At 40.5% G+C, this 21,235-nt stretch overlaps 1 protein-coding gene and 1 long non-coding RNA gene across 8 annotated transcripts in view; both read right to left on the reverse strand.

The window, feature by feature from the left end:
- The window catches only part of LOC131197670 (ubiquitin-conjugating enzyme E2 E2), a 78,529-nt gene that overhangs the window by 17,742 nt on the left and 39,552 nt on the right, over positions 1-21,235 (reverse strand). The window lies entirely within an intron of this gene.
- The window catches only part of LOC131197671 (uncharacterized), a 38,531-nt gene that overhangs the window by 6,571 nt on the left and 10,725 nt on the right, over positions 1-21,235 (reverse strand). The window contains exon 2 of the long non-coding RNA XR_009155002.1: positions 4,932-5,156. This is a non-coding gene — a long non-coding RNA (uncharacterized LOC131197671). The remainder of the gene's footprint in view (positions 1-4,931; positions 5,157-21,235) is intronic.

The following is a 21,235-nucleotide window of genomic DNA, read 5'->3' on the forward strand; positions in this document are numbered from 1 at the left end:
TTAAGATATTTTAACCACCTGCTGCTTCTTCCTATTGAAACTACTGAGACTTAAAGATGGTGAACATTAGATAGATCATGCCAAATAGATTAAAAACAGGCAGATTAAATTATTTTATATATAAAATAATTAAAAGAAGGCAGGAGCCGTAATACGATTAAGCAATAGAACTAATATATCAGAGTACTTAAACTATACTGTACAATAATCCCCTTAAAAGTAATTTGTGCAATCCCCCATGAATAAAATCAAATATTTCCTTTGGGATTAGGGTTGGACAAGAACTAAGTCTGATTTCTCATTGAAGATTTTGGTAATTCTCTTGTGGTTCATAATAGTTTGTTATACTTTCCTTAGTAAAAATCCTGCTTGAACTCCACAGTACTCACCCATCTGCTGACATATTTACTGAGGGCATGGTTTCATAGGTGTCTTTATGGTATGTCAGCTACTGAGGCAATTAATCCAAGATGTTTCAGTTTTAAAATAGTATTTTCCTTGAGAAAAACCAATGGATCAGGCAGTTACAGATTACAGTTGCAGGATGGTGGGGGGAAAGGAATCTGCTTCCCCATAACTGGCCTGAGATGTCTGCTGTGGGAAGGACTGATTCTTGTTTTCACAATTATATTTGTTGTTGTTGTTTAAATAGGCTGGTTGACTTTTCCACTTAATCAGTGCATATTCTTTAAATTATTAGTTTAAGACATGTCACTGAAAGGACTTGGCCCTAATGTTTCTGCAGCCTGCACAGTAAATATTTCTCTTCCCAATGGCAGCTACTCTTAGGGAATGTTCAACCTCTCACTTCTTCTCTTCTCAGAATGCAACCTGGTAGATATGGCTTCAGTTCACAGATTTTTTTTCCTCACTTTCCTTTGGAAATGTCAGAGCTTATATATGCTGGGATTTGAGACAAGAATCAGTAGTTATCCCAGCTTTTCAAAACAGTGGCTGCATTTTAGCTGCACAAGTCCAGTTGGACAATGAATGACACCCAAGAGACCAAAAATCTAAATTTCTGCTATCACCTTGAAACTGCTAGGTTTCTATGTCAATAGAAAACATGACTAACAGGACAATAATTATTTGGGGAAATATGCTGAAATATCCCACAGTTGAAAAACGTTCCCTCATACTATTTTCTTTTTTTAAACTTCATTTCCATGTATGCACCAGCTACATCCATGCTGGAAGAATCCAGATGTTGTTTTAAAGACAAACTCTCATACACAATTGAATGGAGAAGGGGTGTTGGTTTTACCTGACACGCTCCTTCTTGGTGTGCTGAGAGAGAATCCAAGGAATGGGTTAACTCTGTCTTGCTGCTCATTAGACTGAGTCTGTCAGACCTCTGTGGTCGTACCTCCCTTGTCTGCATCCCAGTTTTGATGAAGGCATAGTGATTGACTTGAAGTGTTTCTGTGCTCATTTTGGCCACTCCTGGACTCTGGACCAGGCGATTGCCAGGGTGGGGTTGGATTCTCTCTCAGAACACCAAGAAGAAGCATGTCAGGTAAGATAATACTCCTTCTCCAGTGTGCTGAGAAGAATCCAAGGAATGGGACACACCAAAGCTGGCTCGTCCTAAGGGTGGGCAGTTGTCTGGTCCCGAGTTCCCGCCCCTGCATGCACTTTCTGGAGAACTCGTCTGCTGAAGGCTGCTTCAGCGGAAGCGAATGTGTCCAGCCTATAATGTCTTATAAACGGGGATGGAGAGGACCATGTTGCTGCTCTACATATTTCGTCAATGGAAGCCTGTGTGGCCCACGCTGCCATTGTGGCCATGCGTCTGGTGGAATGGGCTGTCACTTACTGAGTACTGAAAGAACATGAAGCTTGTATGCTTTGGCAACGCATGCCCGTATCCACTGGCCTACAGTCGTGTAACCTTGTTACCCAATGTAGAGGGTTGAAAGGATATAAACAGGGACTCAGTCTTTCTGAAAGAGGCTTTTCTCTTAATATAAATGCAGAGGGCCTCCAAGGAAGGATGTACATCCATTTTTTCTCCAAGGCGTGGATGGGGCCAGGGCAGAAGTCCGGCAAAATTATTTTCTGTGCCCTGTGAAATAAGGAATTAACCTTAGGAAGGAAAGAAGGGTCCAATCGCAGAATCACTCTGTTCAAATGAAAAACACAGAGATCCTTCCTTATAGAAAGGGCTGCCAGTTCAGAGATTCGCCTGGCCAAAACGATAGCTGCAAGAAAGGCCATTTTACAAGTGAGGAGTTGGGGGAGCATTGTCAAGCAATCTCGAAAGAAATTCTCCCTTTTTCTCAGTTTTGAAAGAGAATCCAGGAATCAATGTCTACTGGCTGGAGACTGAGCTGAATTGGGAGATCACCAGGCAAGGGAGGTGTCACCAAAAAGATGACAGGCTCAGCCTCCAGGCAGAAGAGAAGAGCAACACCCATTCTTGGATTCTCTCTCCTCAGCACAATGGAGAATAGCATAATACAGCACATTCTGCTGGGTACTTTCTGTGAAGATAGTAGAATTTATTTATACTAAAGTAATGTCTTTTCAGCTCAGGAATAGGAATGAAGTATGTGAAGCAGCTATGTAGATGAGTTCATAACTATAGGAACAGAGGTTTCTATACTAAATTGCAGAGATGATGTTTGATTATACTTTATTAACTAAGTAGATTACATGCTTATTAAAAATATGTGGATTAGAAAGCAGAGCTATATCAGCATTTATATTTTGTTTTAAAACCAACCCACCCTTATAGCTTTCATTTAACTGGTATAACTGTTAATATGCAATGTTTTGAAAATAACTCTAATTTACACCAACATATAAAAGTTTTTCTGTATTTGAAAGATGTTACCACTTTATGTTTTCAAGAAGAGTTTTATTCAGTAAATGTTCTATTTTTTAAATTAGTAATTAGGATATATTTCAACTATTGTTTTCAGACTTCCGTCTGACTTGGAAATGATTTATCTCAAATTATAGGATAAAGATTAAATCTGAAAAATAAATTAAATTTGATGAACAAGTAGTATCTTTATACACCATAGGATTCCTTGAACACCACAATTACTATAATGGTTTTATAGCTAAAAATATTGAATTGTTCTTTAACACTAACTATGCTATCATAGTCAAAACAGATGTTATCATAAGGATCTACATTTCTTGAAAGGATGTATGATTTATTGTGAGCAACACCACAGGCCCAAGAAGTTAGAATAAATGAACACACCAAGTACATATCTAGCCAAATGTATCATGGATGTAAAGAAAAATGCACAACAGCCAGAATGGAATGCATATGGCATCTAAATTTAATGGTCATTCTGCGGAATGCACTTTGTCCTTTTTAATTTGCTCTGAAATCTCCAAAAATAGAAGGCTGCAACACAATGCAGAGTACAATGCTAAGCCTAAAAAAGTCAGCAGACAATCAGAATTATTCTTTTTACTTTTTCATAGATGCTTAAAATAAAAAAGAATTATTATTCAAACAGTGATCCTAATCAAAAGCAAACATTTGATAGGAAGAATAGATTCTGTGCGGAAATATTAAATAAGCTTACTGGTGCATGTGCTCTCTGCACATGCTATTTTATTATAATGATTTTAGAGTTTCAGGCTGCCTATGAAGTTGAATATTCATTGTATTTATATAACTGACTCTCAAATCTAACCACTTAAATTCATCAGGGCAATCAAACCAATACTTTTCTTACCACTAACTATATTCTATTTGCTTTTTTTTAAAAAAACCTCTTTCCCCAATTTATGAAGATGAAGGAATTGAATCTAATCTTTATATTTATATCTCTATATAAACCAAGGATGGCTTATTATCTAGGCAATCAAGCATAATGAATAATAGAATAAACAGCTTCATCACTGTGACATGCATTTCTTAAAACCTACTGCCACTTCTTTTTTAAGATTATTTACCATCATCATCATCATCACCACCACCACAGAGTTGGAAAGGACCTTGGAGGTCTTCTAGTCCAACCCCCTGCCCAGGCAGGAAACCCTACACCATTTCAGACAAATGGTTATCCAACATTTTCTTAAAAATTTCCAGTGTTGGAGCATTCACAACTTCTGCAAGCAAGTTGTTACACTGATTAATTGTTCTAACTGTCAGGAAATTTCTCCTTAGTTCTAAGTTGCTTCTCTCCTTGATTAGTTTCCACCCATTGCTTCTTGTTCTACCTTCAAGTGCTTTGGAGAATAGTTTGACTCCCTCTTCTTTGTGGCAACCCCTGAGATATTGGAACATTGCTATCATGTCTCCCCTAGTCCTCTCATCACTCTCATCTATGCTAATAGCAACATTAATTTTTTTTCCTGCAGTACTGGCTCAAAGATGAAAATTCATTAGATAATATATCAATTTCAAGAGGAAATGCAGTAACAGAACATTTCAAATTTTGTATTCAAAATAGAACTCACTAAAGAGGTCTGAATTGTCCTGTGTAACATTAACACTGCATTTTAATTTCCTGTTGAATGGTAAGAGGGATTAAAGTAATTATTATTGGTGTGGATAGATGACAAGATGCCATTTGTACTTTAAAGTAGGTTAATATACAAGGAACCAAAATTAATTTTATTCACAGTGATAATGTAATTTATTTTTGTTGAAAGACTACAAACCTGCTTTCTTCTTCAAAAAGCACTGCTAATGTTTTTTGTATTTGCAGGACTATTTGCTTTACTTAACACTGTTCCAAAAATGTTAGCAGGTTGTAAAACAAAATAAAGAATTATGAGCCATGTTCATAGCAGTAATGATTGAGACCAAACTAGTGGACATTAATGCTTTCAAATGCATTAATTTTGAGGAACGTTTTAAAATAATTGCACATATTTAAAAATATAACTTACTATGTCAAAATCTTTTGACAACTCTTGTATTAGTTCATAAGAAGTTTAGATTTTTCAAAGATACTTACAGTATTAGCAATAGGTATTCCAATTACAGCAAATTATTTTACTCAGAATATATGTGGAAAGAGCATGCAGGATGACCTCTACTTTCCCTTTTTTCTTTTCTCCCTCTCCAGGATTTTATGGGAATAAGAATATCTATACACCAACTATAAAACAGCTTTAGCACGTGAGCATGGGTATGAGCTTTGAGAGGAGATTGGTGTCATGTAGAACAGTAAGTAGGAGGACTGCAGAGAAAAGAGGAAAAAACAACAGGACAATGTTCAGTGATTAGCTAGTGGCATGAGAAAAAAACTGAAAAACAACAACAGCCAAGGATAAAGCTAACCAAGCCTTTTACGTTATTCAGTGTATGGAGTTCAAATCTATAAGAGAACGGGTAAAATGCCTGAAAATATGACACCTAGCACCTAGGTTAATACAACATATATAGTTGTAAGAGTCAGAAATTATTATTATCTTAATTTTAAAAAAATGTTAAAGTATTTTGACCAATGAAATTTCTCCTGTAATAAAAGGTGATCTATCCCATTTCACTAAGAATCTACCACACTGTATAACATCTATCTAGAAGTGTTGGTTGATATAGAGTGAGATTACCATGAAATAAGAGATTTTGTGAAGTTACTTGATTATATTAGGTTGCTCTTAGATGCTGCAATTCTTGCAAAATTACTGGAATTAGTTCTTACAGAAGTTTCAGTAAAGCAAACAGCAGAAAAATCTAAATCTTTTATGTAGAAAATATACAAAAGCAATGATATGGATGAGAGCATGGGGAAAAACTTTTTAGACTGAACTATATGATATGGTAAATAAAGACAAGGGGAGAAAAGTATAACTTTAATGGGGAAATTTATGAACAACACTTTTTAAATCAAGCAATATACTTTCTGAAAAAGGATACCCATTTAATTGAATAGCTAGCAAACCGTATACACTCAGAAACTGCTAGCAGACTATTACAACCACATGGATTAGTGGATCACATAAACCAACTAAAGTTCTCCAAAAGTAAATCAAAAGATCCAGCAGCCTCAAAAGAAAAAAAAAGGAGTCATCTACAACATATAGTCTGTAACAGGCACTATGTAATACAAACAGGCAGAAGACTAGCAGAACACATCCATAAATACTAGTTAGCAGTCAGTAAACATAATGAAAAGGGGCGTTGGTCTTACCTGATACGTGCCTTCTCATCAGTTGGAGATAGCATCCAGGAATGGGTTGACCTTGTCTGTTCAGCTGGAGGACTGAGTCTGTAAAAGTTGTTAAGCTCTGCCTCTGTTGCTAGGGCTTCCCAGCCTTTGATGAAGCTGAAGGGACAGAATCGATGAGTTGATAGAAACAAAAAAACAGTCACATACATTAAGACCAGATCAAAGATTCCCAAGGGTGGGGCTGGATGCTGTCTCCACCTGATGAGAAGGTGCGTATCAGTAACATCAATGCCCCTTCTCCCTCTAGGTGGAGACAGCATCCAGGAATGGGACATACCAAAGCTACTGTCCCTAGTCTTATGGGTAGGCCTTTGTCTGGTCAGTGGTCACTCCCTCCGAATGGACCCTTTGCAGGACCCAACGGCCAAATGCCCCCTCCGCCGAGGCGTACATGTCAAGCTTATAATGCTTGACAAATGGAGAACGTGACATCCAGGTTGCAGCTCTACAGATCTCTGCCAATGATGCCTGTATCGCCCAGGCTGCTGTCGTAGCTGCACGGTGAATCAAATGTGGCATCACTTGTGGAGGCCTTGGCAAGGATTGCAGCTCATATGCTTTAGATATATCAGCTGTAGCCAGTGGCCTATGGTGGCGGAAGTTACTTGGAACCTAAAGAGGCAGGCTAAAAAGAGATAAATAAAGATTCTGTCCGTCTCAGGTTAGCAGTGTATTTTAAGTAAATACGGAGTGCCTGTCTCACATCCAGCTTATGCCAACATCTTTCTAAGGGATGGACTGGATTAGGACAGAAATTAGGTAAAATTAGTACCTGTGCTCTTGGAAAGCCATGTTGATCTTGGGCAAGAATGAAGGGTCCAATCTTAACATCACTCGATCAGTGTGAAAAACACAGAGATCGCTCTGTACTGACAGTGCCGCCAGTTCCGAAATCTGCCTGGGCAATGTGATTACAACTAGAAAGGCCACCTTACAAGATAATAGGCAGAGGCTGGCGGATCGTAATGGCTCATAAGGAGCCCCAGTAAGGGAGTTCAAAACCCTGGACAAGTCCCAGGAAGGGTATCTGTGAATGACTGGTGGCCATAAATTAGTTGCCCCTCTGATAAAGCAACAGATAGTGGGATGTTGGACCAGGGAATCCAGCGACCCTCAAGTTAGAACGGAGGACAGAGCCGCCATTTGTCTCCGTATAGTGTTAGGTGCCAGTCCAGCATCTAATCCGTCCTTTAGGAAGTCTAGAATCTGGGCAATGGATACATGGAGTTGAGAGACCCCAAACCTATTACACCAGTTGCAAAAGGTTCCCCAGGTTGCTGACTAAATACGTTTGGTGGAAGGCCGCCTAGAGGCTTGATAAGTTTGGAGGAGAAATTGTTCTCCCTGAGAGCGCGCCACTCAAGTGGCAGGTGACCAGTTGGAGCCACTGAGGATCTGGGTGGACCAACGCCTCCAGCTGAGTGACAGCTTGCCCTGAGGAATCCTCCAGAGTGGGGCAACCGATAGAGTCATGAGGTCTGCGAACCAAGACCTCTTGGGCCAATATGGAGCCAGCAGCAACGCCTCTACCCTTTCCACTAAAATCTTCCGGATGACATGGGGAAGGAGGGGGAGAGGTGGGAAGGCATACAGCAGAACAGGTGCAAAGAGCGTCCATCCCCTCTGCTCCTTGTAGTCCGCCTGCACATTGGATACCCCGGAGATGTGTTGCGCCATCAGCGACTGTAAGTGATGCTCTGCCCAAAGGCCTAGCTTCTTGGCCTCTAATATCAAAGCCCTTGACCTGGTGCCCCCCTGGCGGTTTATGTGAGTATTGTCTGTAAGCACCAGGATGTGCTGGTCCGCTACCAATTGACGAAACTGGAGGAGAGCCGGGAACACTTCCCCTAGTTCTAGCCAATTGATGCTCACCTTGCGTTCTAGATGGGACCATGTGCCCTGCACTACCTGGAACTGACAATGCGCCCCCCAACCAGAGAGGCTTGCGTCGGTTGTAACTACTAGACGCTGAGGTTTCTGAAATGGACAACCTCTGGCCAGGGCCGCTGACTGCCACCAGTTGAGGGACCGAAGAACCTCCTTGGACACCAGAATCTTGGTTTTAGAACTGCTCCTGCCTGCTCTCTGGAAAGGTAAAAGAAATCGGTGAAGGTCCCTAGCATGTAATCATGACCAGGGCATGATGGAAATGGTGGACACCATCTTGCCCAGGAGCTGTACTAGTATGGCCACAGACACCCTGTGTTCTTTCTGAATTCTACCTGCCAGGTCTCGGATACTGTCCTGACTTTCCTGGGACAGATATACCCTGCCTTCAATGGTGTGTATAATTGCCCCCAAATGTAGGATATGGGTAGTAGATGTTAAATGGCGCTTTTGTAGATTAATAGAAAAGCCATGCTGTGTGAGAGCCATGATTGTTATCTGGAGATCATCCCTGGAATTGGAAATTGAGGATGACTGGATTAGAATGTCAACCAGGTAACATTGTATACGTATCCCCTTAATCCTGAAATGGGCTGTAAGGACCTCCAGAACCTTAGTAAATACCGGAGGGGCTGAAGACAGTCTGAAAGGCAATTGTCGTGTCCCACTCCTCCGCTGACAGCCGGGTCGGGGAAGTCTGTATCAAGCATGCCTCTGTAGCTCTGCCAAAGTCCTATCAGAGTTCTCAAGGCAGGCAGGAGACCAGGAAGTGACTTCAGCAATCCAAGTTAGACTTTGCCTAACTCAGAGAATGCCAGAAAGCAGATCCTTTATATAGGCCATGGGGTGTGGCTCCATGACTCAGCACTTATCCAGGCCTGCCCCTCCCTTCTTTTTGCTGACGTCGCCTCTCAATTCTCCAGAAGCGAGGATCTCTCCAGCCTCCAGCTGTTGGTAATCTGAGCTCATGACTGGCTTCACATTCTTCAGGCTCACATGCTGTGGGGGAGGGGTTTAGTTGCTCCGTTTGCCTGGGCATGGTGCCAGGACTGGGGGCTGGAGGCATGCCAGGACATTCTTCCGAACTATCAGCGTCCGGCAGGAGATAAGAGGGGCCCAGCTGCGGCAGGGGGAGCGAGCGAGACACAACAGCAATCCTCTGTATTGGTAGTGACCACCTGAGAAATAGAAACGAAGATAGTGCTGATGTAAGAGCAGAATAGCTATGTGTAAATAGGCCTCAGTAAGATCAATTGAGGTGAGGAAGTCATCAGGCTGCACAGAGGCCAAAATTGACATAAGGGACTGCATTTTAAACCATCTATAGATGATACAGCGGTTCAGTCTTTTGAGGTCCAGAATCAGTCTCCACCCGCCTGAGGTCTTGGGCACAACAAACAAGTTTGAGTAGAAGCCCTATCCTTCTTGCCCTGCCAGTACCGGCTGAATTGCTCTAATCTTGAGCAGATGTGTGATGGCAGCCTCCATAATCGCCCTTTTAGAAGGGTCCCGTGATACCGGGCAGCTGATGAAAAACCTCAGGGGGGTAGAGAAGAATTCTAGTGGGAGACCAGATCGTATTGTGTTCCTAACCCAAGTGTCCGATGTTATCTCCTCCCATCGGGTGGCAAAGATCTTTAAACGGCCACCGATGGGAGGAAGGATTATGTAGTTACTTGCGATGCTGGAAGTTGCGACTTCCTACCCCTCAAAAGGGCTGTCTGGCAGGAAAGGGTCTACCTCTGCTCATCCTGCTGGAACCTCAATCATTGGGTAAAGGAGACCTGTGGGCGGACCGGACCGACCTCTATCTCCGACCCCCTAAACGGTTGTCATCGGTAGAATGGATAGAAATGATAATTGCCCCTGCACTAAGCAAAAGGCAAAATCTTGTGCTTGTTCCACGTCTCAATTAATAATGGGTTCAGCACTTCCCCAAACAACTTTCCCCTCGTAAAGGGCACAGAGGCCAGCCATTTGTGGCGGGCATCTGCCTGCCATTGTCTAAGCCACAAGAGGCATCTGGCTGCCACAGGGGATGCCATGGCCTTACCGGCAAACCGGGCCAAATTCAATGTAGCGTCAGCAGAAAATTGGACTGCCGCTACAATCTTATTATTGTCCTGTTGCATGTGGATGTTTGCTGCTAGCACCCTCTCCTGCAATTGTTGCAGCCAAACAAACATGGGCCTGTTAAAAAAAGAAGCCGTGGTAGCTGATCGGATAAACCAGGCATTCCCTTGGTGGACTCTCTGCAAAGAGTGTTCTGTGCGTTTGTCATCCGGTCGCAGGCCTTCTTTCAGGTCTCCGGGAAGATTAGAAGCAGAAACCGATGCTGCCACTGGTGTGTCCACCTGAGGTGTCTGGAGCACAGCCACCATGTCCTGGGTCACATTAAAATAACGTCTGTCCAGAGCTGAAGAAAGAGAAGTCAAGCCTGGAGCCGACCATTGCCTTTTAACTACGTTGATAAACAGTCGTGGGGTCAGGACAGTGTCCACCGACCTGCCTGGTTCTGAAAATAGTGGGTCAGCTGAGTCTTGACCTTCATTAGCTGAAAAAACTGTCCCCAAGGAAAAAGCGCCCAAGCACTCAGGCACCAACAATCACTTGATGTTCGTTAGCGTTCTGGCTCTCAGCCCCTGCCCCCAGGTGGGCTGCATTGATTGCCTTAAATAGGAGTGATTTAAAGACACTTGGAGTGAACACTCCTGTGAAGGCAGGTTGCTCTGGCGTGAGGCCTTCGTCATCCAAGAGATCCAACTCTCACTATTCCTCCTCCTCCCCCAATAAGGATGGCAAATGTGCCCTATATGGGTCGGGGGAAGCCGGGCTCTGACATTGAGGAAATTCCTCCTCATCAACAACCACATAGCTGTTGAGATAGTCCAAAATCTCCGAAAATGCCCATCCGGGCTGCTGGCAAGTTTCTGCAAGACTGCTCCTGACAGCATCCATAATAAAATCCTTTATATTTTCAGGCAAATGATTGTTTCTGCCTCCATCTGGACGCCCCTCTGTATTTGATGTGGTAACATTGGCAGAGGTGGATGCAATAGGCACACTGTTGGCTTTCTCAAATTCACTGGCAGAAGAGCCCCACAGGTTAACATCAGAAATATGTAGAGGAAAAATCTGCAAAGAGACTTGATCAGGAGTTCCCTCTAATGGTAAATCCCTACTTAGCCAACTGTTGGCAGCAGAGGGCTCAGAGGCTTTCTCTCTAGTTGAGGTATTCAGCTTGGCTGCATTATTAAAAAGCTTTTGCAAAGCTTGATCTCTCCGCCTCTCATTCCTTTGGGATGCAACAGAGGTCTTACAATGTTTGTCTGGCCTGCAGTCATCTCTAGAAGATGATGCCTTAGCTCTGGGCTTAGTGGCCATACAGGCAGGCAAATCAGAAGGAACTGCTATTTAGTTCCAGCCTGCCAGTTCTGCAGTCCTGGCTTTCCCGCCATGTTTGGACTTGCAGAGGGCTATAGGCATCCTGCTGGCCTCAAATCTGGGTGCAAACAGTGAAAAAACTGTCCCCAAGGGAAAAGTGCCCAAGCGCTCAGGCACCAACAATCACTGGGCAATCAAAAAAAAATCAGCTCCTTTATTTCTAATGGAGCAATTGCGCGGCTGTCAAAAAGTGCAAATTGCCGCCAGAAGCACAAAGCCCCTGTCAGTGGCTCTAACCTTCAGAGAACTTCAATAGCTTCTATTACACTTCGCTGCAGTTCCTCGGGAAGATCCGGGCACAGCCTCAGGCAGGCAAGGCTGTTTGGGAGCGCACAGCTCCACCAATTTACTTTTTAAAGTTGTCAGATGGCCGTTAGTTGTCAAAATGGCCGCCCAACTCACACCGGCTCAGCATGGCAAAATATGCAAGGCGCAGCTTCCCCTGCTGTCACTGGGAGCGCAGAGCTCCACTGCTTGACTCCCTGCTTGAATGGGGAGTGCTGAACTCCACTCACAGCCTATCTGGAGTGCCTGCTACTCAACGGAAGGTGCCTCTGCAATCTGACAGCTATCTATCAAAGATCGAGTCAGGGGGTTCTGTCAGCGGCTTGAGCCTAAGCTCTTGCTGCTGAGAAACAAAGAGACACTTTCTCTCTAATACAGAGAAAGTACTATTAACTCACAATACACCAACGAATCCACTTTCATTATCTCTCAAACAGCATTCAGGGAAAAAAAATTAGGGAGACCACTTTGACATGTGTGTCCAGGCTAAATGGACTGAGTCAAAGGCTGGGAAGTCCTAGCAACAGAGGCGGAGCTTAACAACTTTTACAGACTCAGTCCTCCAGATGAACAGACAAAAGGTCAACCCTTGTCTGTCTCCACCTAGAGGGAGAACTTTTTAATTTCACAATACATGGACAGATTTAACCATAGTTTCAACTGGGAAATATGATTATCATAGACCAAGCCAAGTTCAAAAACATTAGCGATTTCCTGGAAGCCCGGTACTCTAACAAACTGATTATCGAAAAACACAAAGAGATAAAAAACATCTACATACCATTCAAAAGAGATAATAAGCCAAAAAGGGAACAAAGAGACCCAAACATTATCCTACCAGCAGTGGTGGGATTCAAATAATTTAACAACCAGTTCCCTGCCCTAATGACCAGCTGGGTAGGTGTGGCTTGGTGGTCATTTGACCATGTGGGTTTGGCCAATTTAAGGTTACTCACATTGTTAATGCCTTAGCTGTTACAATGTAATAAGGGTTAACCAGAGAGAAGTTTCCATAAGCAGGGCAATAAAGATTAAGCTAGAAACAACACCAGAATGTTTCCTTCCTGCCTTCCTTACAGGATTAGCCCTGTAAAGTGGAAAAAATCAAAATAAGATTTCTTATTTAACAGGTTCTCTGAACTGCTTAGAAAGTTAACAACCGGTTCTCCCGAATAGGTGTGAACTGACTGAATCCCACCACTGCCTACCAGCAATCAATACCCAGATGAGCACAAATTAACACCAAGATTTACATCTGACTAATAATCAAAACTGACTAGTACCCCAATCAAGAAATTGCTAAACAAGCTAACAGTAAGCAGCCTAACCAAAGGACCTCTATGACCACCTCATCAACACTGACAGGCAAGCAATTAGAATATAAATTGAGAGCAAACCCCACTCATTGCTAACACTGATCGTGTTACCTAGTTTGGGTAAATGTTTGCAACAAAGAAACCATACCAAGGACCACTCATTCCAACCCTGAACCACAAATATTCCTCTTTGATTGACAATATAATTTACTCCATAAAACCTTTCACAATTCAGTTTTGCAGAAAGAGTAACAATAAAATAACACACACACACAAAAGTTTTGTGTTAGATCCTCTATTAATTTGCAGAGCGTATCAATTTTTAAAATAGGATTAAAATAGCATAGGAATGAAATCTATTGAACCATATGCAGCTGAACTCTAAAAGCTATGTGAACTAGGAGAAACTCAATTACACTCTGCAATTGACCATTACTATATACTCAGTTTTTATACCTGGTATCAAACGCTGTTGAAAATTCATGTCCATTTTTTAATTATAATCAGGTTATATAAATTTCTGAGGTCCAGCTTGGTAAATATGCTCATCTTGTGCAATATATCCAGGAAATGTGATATGAGGGGGCAGTCAATAATTGTCCCTTATAAATGATTCTGTTAAAGTTTTTGTAATTCATGAACTGTGCACATTGGGATCTAACTTTTGGGAGTCAAAAAACTTGCCTCTTGCTTCTTAGGAATAGAAGTTGGTGACTTTGAAGGACCGATAAACCCTTTCTTTAAATTGGAATTCAATATTGCTTCACAATTGGTAGTTACTTTATTGACAGTTAGGGTGAGATAAGTTAGGGTGAGAAAAATCAGACTCCCTTTATGCCAGTCCATTGCAAGGTTATGAAGCTTCAGCCATGCAGACCTCAAGATGATTGAGACTTAAAGGTTCTGTGAAATTTAGAAAGGCAAAATCTCAGTATATTGTCTAAATATCAATAACACCAGCACTGTAGCCTGCGTTATAGGATCTGCTCTTAAAGGCTGATTGTCTATCATTTCTACCTGCATAGGAGTAGCGAAGTTCATTGTAGGTATTTACAATGCCTCTATTTTTGTCAAATCTATAAAATTGGTTATAGAATCAATTAAAGCTTCCTGCCTATGCTTATGCTGGGGCCAAAAAACAATATAATTTAAATTTTTATGATTTGACTTATCTTGAGCTCTTTTTAGAAACTTTATCCCTCCCCCTTCAAGCTGTTGAGAAGCTGTTGTCATTTCTATGGACTGACTTTTGGTGTGAAAGGTGATGCTGTCTTGCGATTTGGCTGGTGAGGTTGTACTCTCTGGCTGGACAAACTGATAACATGTTCTAGCTTTCTGCAGAAAAAAAGAAAGAAAAATACTGTATCTTTATCTTTCCTGAGTAGCTACTATTCTGCTTTTCTCCTTGTGTCTCTCCCTCCCCTGAATCAGACATGGAAGGCATAAGGGGAGGAAACTATGAAGTGGGATTTAGGGCTGAGCTCATTTGACTGTCCAAGTTCCAACTGTGTCTCTTCTAAGAACACAAAGTTAGTAAAATTGTTCCAGATTCCATGAAACTCCTTGCCCAACAAGCTGGTTGGGTGTCAAGGCAGCTTCATTCTAATCCATATGGGCAGCCAATAACTCGAAATTGGCTATATATAGCTTAATTCTTCTGCTGCCTTGCTTGAATTGCTGAATTTACTAGTTGGCTATTATAACTTGTATTTTTTTTAAATTTGCATTTATATCCCGCCCTTCTCCGAAGACTCAGGGCGGCTTACACTATGTCAAGCAATAGTCTTCATCCATTTGTATATTATATACAAAGTCAACTTATTGCCCCCAACAATCTGGGTCCTCATTTTACCTACCTTATAAAGGATGGAAGGCTGAGTCAACCTTGAACCTGCAGTAATTGCAAGCAGCTGCTGTTAATAACAGACTGCATTAATCTGTTGAGCCACCAGAGGCCCCTCTGTATTGGGTCCCCAAAACATGCTATGAATCTGTCCATAAAATACTGATAATTATCCATGGCTGAATCATTGTCCTCTGTGATTGGCAATGTCCACTTAGCTGCTAATTCTTTCACGAAGCTTACTACAAAGAACACCTTGTGTAATGCATCAGGAATTTTGCAGCCCAGGTCCACATAAATAACTCTCACTGACGGATGAATATTCTCATCTTGTCTGTTTTATGCTCAAATCCCTCCATCAAACTTCCATGTAAGTATATGGCTGAAATTGGAAAAGGTATCTTGGGCATTGCTGCACAACAGAAACTGCACGGAGTATTGCTGACATCAGGACATTCTTAAACTCTGCTGAATCAACTGAAGCATTATGGTGATCAAGTTCCTGACTTCTGTCTCTATCGCCTCCTGACAATGTAGCAGGGCATCCACCATGCCTGGAATTGAGCCTCCATCTGCATGTGTGTCTGTAGCTATCCTAGTAAATGTTCTCCTTTATCCAGGTGAGCAATAGGAGTCTGAGAGGTCCAAGTAATAGATCAAGAGATGAAGTGTTACTACTTTATTGCAATTCTTCCTATAATACAGGAATCTCCCCAGCATGCTTGTCAGAATAGAATAGAATAGAATAGAATAGAATAGAATAGAATAGAATAGAATAGAATAGAATAACTTTGTTGTCACTTTGAATGTACACTAATCGGCCTACATTAAAATGAAATTTTGTTGCATACAGCTCTGAGTGTCACCATCTCCAATATACACCAAATAACCATGACAGAATAAATACAAAATTATGCATATTCCACATATATTATATGACACAGAGAAACAACACAATCTAGTTTGAGATGGCGAGAAAAATGAATCTTGCAACTTTACCAGATGGATGGCATACGGAACAAAACTGTTACAGAATCTGGTAGTCCTGCTAGAAATACTTCGAAGCCATCTCCCGGAGGAAAGCAACAAAAACAGACAGTAAAGGGGGTGTTTGGGATCTATAACAATGTTTTGAGGTTTAAGCACATAATGCTTATAAGCAGTATCCTGAATAACAGGAAGCGAGCTTCCTATAATCATCTCGGGTGTCCTTACCATTCTCTGTATGGACTTTATATCTGAGGCCTTGCTGCCACCAAACCAAACAGTGATGCAGTTTGTTAAAATGCTCTCAATTGTGCCTCTGTAAAAAGTGGCCAGGACAGAAGGAGAAAGATGTGTTCTCCTCATATCTGGAAATGCAGACACTGGTTTGCACACTTCACTAAGAATGACGTGTGGAGAGACCAATTCAGATTGTTAGTTATCTGCATCCCCAGATACTTAATATTGCTGACCATCTCTACAGATGCATCCTTGATACTGAGTGGAGTATGACTATTCTGGCTCTTTCTAAAATCTACAATTGATTCCTTTGTTTTATCAACATTTAGGACCAGGTTACTTTTATTGCACCAGTCCACCAGAACCTTCACCTCTTCTCTATAAGCATCTTCACTGTCATCCAGGATAAGACCTGCCACTGGAGTGTCATCCACATACTTCACAATATGATTTGTAGCAGATTTAGCACAGCAGTTATGGGTCATCAAGGTGAACAGTAGCAGACTCAAGACACAGCCCTGTGGGGAACGTGTACTCAAGGAGATGGAATTGGAAACTTCTCTTGCAAATCACAGAAACTGGCACGTATTGATAAGGAAATCAAATATCCAATTATATACAGGGGTATTAAAATCTAATAGACCAAGTTCGTTCACCAAATGCTGAGGAATAATTGTGTTGAACGCTGAACTAAAATCAACAAACAGCATTTGCACAAGAGTATTCTTCTCCTCCATGTGCGCCAAGCTAAGATGAAGCACATAGGAAAGTGCATCACCTATAAAGTGTTCTTCCGATAGGCAAACTGTAATGAGTCAAATGTAGTTCTTTATTAATCTCTTAAAACATTTCATCATCATAGAAGTGAGTCCAAGTAGATGGTAATCATTAAGGCATGTGATTATAGTTTTTGGGCACTGGTACAATGATTGCAATCTTAAAACATGATGGAACCATAGTCTGATGCAACGAGAGATTAAAGATGTCTGTGAGAACAATGGCCAGCTGGTCAGCACACTCCTCAGGTACTTACCCAGGGATATTATCAAAACCTGCAGCTTTTCAAATATTGATTTCCAGACGACCTTCCGAACAGAAGTGTATCAAACCTGAGCACCTGCTCATCAGGAAGAGGAACAGCTTTCCTTGCTGGAACTTTGTGACCTCAAACTACCCCAAAAACATATTTAGTTTGTTTAGAGAGTTTGTGTCACCCTTACATGTCAGGGAAGCTGCCTTACAGTCAGTAATAACCCAAATACTTTGCCACATATGTCTTGGGTCCATAGGATCTTGAAAGAAATTCCCTTCTTTCTGACTGCCTGCTTTGCTGTTTTTATAGCACATCTCAAATCAGCTCTTGTTATTCTAAGTGCTGCCATATCGTCTGATTTGAAAGTAGTGTTTCTCATCTTCAATATTGCACATCCATTCTGAGACATCCAAGGTTTGTCATTTGCTCACATAACAATAGTCTTAAGAACAGACATCCTCCATACATTTTTGAATATAAGCAGAGTAGAAGCAAACTTGTTCACATCAGAATGTTGTCCATTCATTGCAGCCTCTTTAAATATGTTCCAATTCGTGTACCCAAAGCAGTCCTGTAGAGCTTTCATAGCTCCTGCTGGCCACACTCTCTCTTATTTTCTAATTGGTTTCTCGCTAATTAACAAAGACTTATATGCTGGCATAAGCACCACAGAAAGATGATCTGAAGAACCAAAATGAGGGCGAGGGATCGCTTTAAATGCTTTCTCGATGTTAGAGTAAGCTAAATCCAGGGTATTTCCACCTCTAGTAGCAAAGTCCACATATTTATGGAAATTATGAAGGGCTGCTTTCAAGTCAGTCTGATTGAAATCCCCTACCACAATGAAAATCCTCTCTGCAAGTCTTTGGTAGTGTTATAAAGAGCACTGAGGACTTCATTCTTGTTTGCACTGGGGGGAATATACACGATTAAGATGACAGTGAATTCTCTTGGCAAATAAAAGAGTCTATATTTAACAGCCAAACACTCAACATCAGAAGAGCAGTGGCTGGAGAGTTCCTTAGCATTAGTACACCATGTCTCATTAATATAAATACATACACCCCCACCACAGAATTTTCCACTCAAAGCACAGCTTCTTTCCTGACGAAATGTTGAAATGACCATCATATTGATAGCATTGTCTGCCATAGATGACTTAACCATGTCTCTGTCAGGATTATAGCACAGCAGTCTCTCACCTCCTTGTTCATGGCTAGCTCACGATTCAGATCATTTTCTCTTTGGAACAGACAGCTAAGATTCCATGGAACTTGGAGGGAAGTCAGATCTGGATCTCTTGCAGCTGTGCAACAATTCAAAGCTAATTCCCCATTTGATTTCTCCTCCTTGCCTGGCTAATTAATTTCCTAACAGAAATTAATAGAACTAATCACTAAAGAGAACTATACTTAAACTGACTGCATATTAAAGCTGATGAAATCTGAACATGCAATTTAATATAGTTTTTTTTAAGAATTTGTCTAGCTGAGACAGATGATTTAAGTCTCAACATCTCTTGTAAAAGAAAAAGAAATCAAATTGATGTAAAAAAATCCATGAATACAGAGTTTGGAAGGGCTACCCTATGATTTGGTATAACAAGTACATATTGTTAACTCATGGTAGTCATTTGGATGGAATATTTGTATATAGGAGTTAAAAAACCACTGGCATTGGGTTTCTATGAGGTAATTGCAGACACAAGGCTGAAGTTTAGATTATTTGATGACTTCTGAATTAGAAAGTAAAGGCTTTTGAGGCAAATGTTTAGAGCAGAATATGATGAAATCTTCACTTCAGCAGGGATGACAATAAAAGGCAAGTTTTGGAAAGCTTCAGTAGCACTTAAGTTGCTTTAGTGAGGAACTATTACAGTAATAATATAGATTAGAGAAATTATCAGGTTCTTTACTGAATAAACTGAGGTACGTAGCTAGAACTATAGGACTATTAAGGCTAGAGAGGTTTCATCTTAGCTCCTCAAGACTGTGGAGGACAAGACCTTCTTCACAGATTCTTTAGTACAACGTCCTCATTTCAATTTCTTTTATCAAGGCAGGAGAAGACGGAGGTTCTCCCAGGTAAACCAGTAAGAAACACAAAAAATCAAACTTATTCTCCTTTATTGTAAGACTAAATTAACAGAATTTTGCAAGTCTGAAGGCAAAAATCTCCTGGTTCCACTTTTATCTACTTGATCTCTTAGGAATCTTTCCTGAGATTCTTCTTCTAATAGTTAAGTCACTGTAAGCTTCTCCCTAATGGTTTTGTGTTATTGTTCCCTAGGCAGCATCTCCACTTTTTTCTTCTTCAAGGTGCATTCCATGGCATCAGTAAGCCATGAATCAAAACAGAGCAGTAAAAGTTTGATGGTCAGATCTCTAAAGACCTGATTGGATAAATCTGAAAGGATGCCAGATAATTTTTCAGTAATTAATGCTAATAAAATTGCAAGATAATTAAATTTTAATTGAATCCTTTAAGTATCTTCTGAAATTGAGTACTACTCCATAGCTATTAAATCCACCTTAAAGGCTGGAGTACAGGTTTTTTTTGTAGGAGTTCTATAATTATTGTTTTCATACAATTATACAATTTTTATATTATATTTATAAGATAGGTTATAACTATAATTGTAATTATACATTATATATTGAGCTAGCTGAAAAATATGGCTCAATAAAAAAAGATACAATGTGTAGCCCATCCAGCTCATTCATATCTGTTGATATTTCTTTTAATGGCCTTTTTAAAGGGACAGAACGTCTAATTTCTCATTGATGGTGTTTATATGCAAATATATTACAAGTAAACACAAGTTAGCTATTAAGAGATACTATTGCCAGCAAGTCTGTCTGAGAAAGACCTTTAATGAGTTTTTATTTCCTGAATTGTCTGTCTGTTAATTTATAAAAGCAATTTCCTTTTAAAAGGGAATAGCAGACATGGTTGTTTATAGTTTCTGTCTCTAATTCTGGCTCCATTTCTGAGGCTGCTAAAGGCTCAAATTGACTGGATACAATAAATGAAACTTTTGTTCTTATGGTACTGAGTCAGGTCTAGGCACTAGTTCATTGATCCTTAATTGTTTCAAATGTTTTGGTGGGACTTGAAGATCCAGAGTTCGCTTGAGTAATTTTATTCGTCTCTATTGGAAAGTATGTATAAAAGTATATTTTAAAAACTTTAAAAGAATGAAAACCTTACTAAACAACCAAATGATAACAGCAGCTAAAAATCTAATTGGTTTAAAGGTTGGATGTAAATTAAAAGGAGGAAAAATACTAATACTAAATAATACTAATTAAAAAACTAGGAGAAATGGATATAAGATCTTGCTGCATTTCCCCACTGGAATGGGTAAAGAACAAAAGACTGATCTGGCAATATGGCTATGACATTTGTCAACACATTGATAACCTGGGTTACATTTTGCAAGTACGGGTACTATTCCAAATTTAATCCTTGTTGCTTCAGGTCTTGAACTGATTTTAATTTTCCTTTTTCGTCAAGTAGTTCTGCATGTCTTATCTTTTTGCTCAGGTCTGTAGTGTTGGGGTGTAATATTTCTTCCATAGTGGATAACAAAATTGGGACTTTGATATAGTAATTCTAATTTTTGATTTTCTCCCAGACTTGTAAGAGGGCATTTCTTATTATATGTCTTTGAAAATATGTGTGGTATTTATTTTACCCGTCCCAAAGGAAGTTGTGCCAGCCAATCTGAAGATCATGGCCTTCTATAGTCAGTATTCATTTGTTTTGTAACTGGATTCATTTTTGAGCCATGTTAGGGCTGCAGCCTGATAGTAGAGCTCCCAGTTTGGAGCTCTACTATCAAAAGCCAATATGGGTTTGTCAAAAACAAATCATGCCAGACTAATCTTATTGCATTCTTTGACAAAGTGACAGAATTAGTAGACCAGAGGAATGCTGTCAATATAATTTACTTGGACTTCAGTAAAGCATTTGATAAAGTAGACCATAACCTACTACTAAATAAAGTAGAAAAATGTGGGTTAGACAGCACCACCACCAGATGGATTCATAA

Source organism: Ahaetulla prasina, chromosome 4 (assembly GCF_028640845.1).
Source record: "Ahaetulla prasina isolate Xishuangbanna chromosome 4, ASM2864084v1, whole genome shotgun sequence".
Taxonomy (NCBI): domain Eukaryota; kingdom Metazoa; phylum Chordata; class Lepidosauria; order Squamata; family Colubridae; genus Ahaetulla; species Ahaetulla prasina.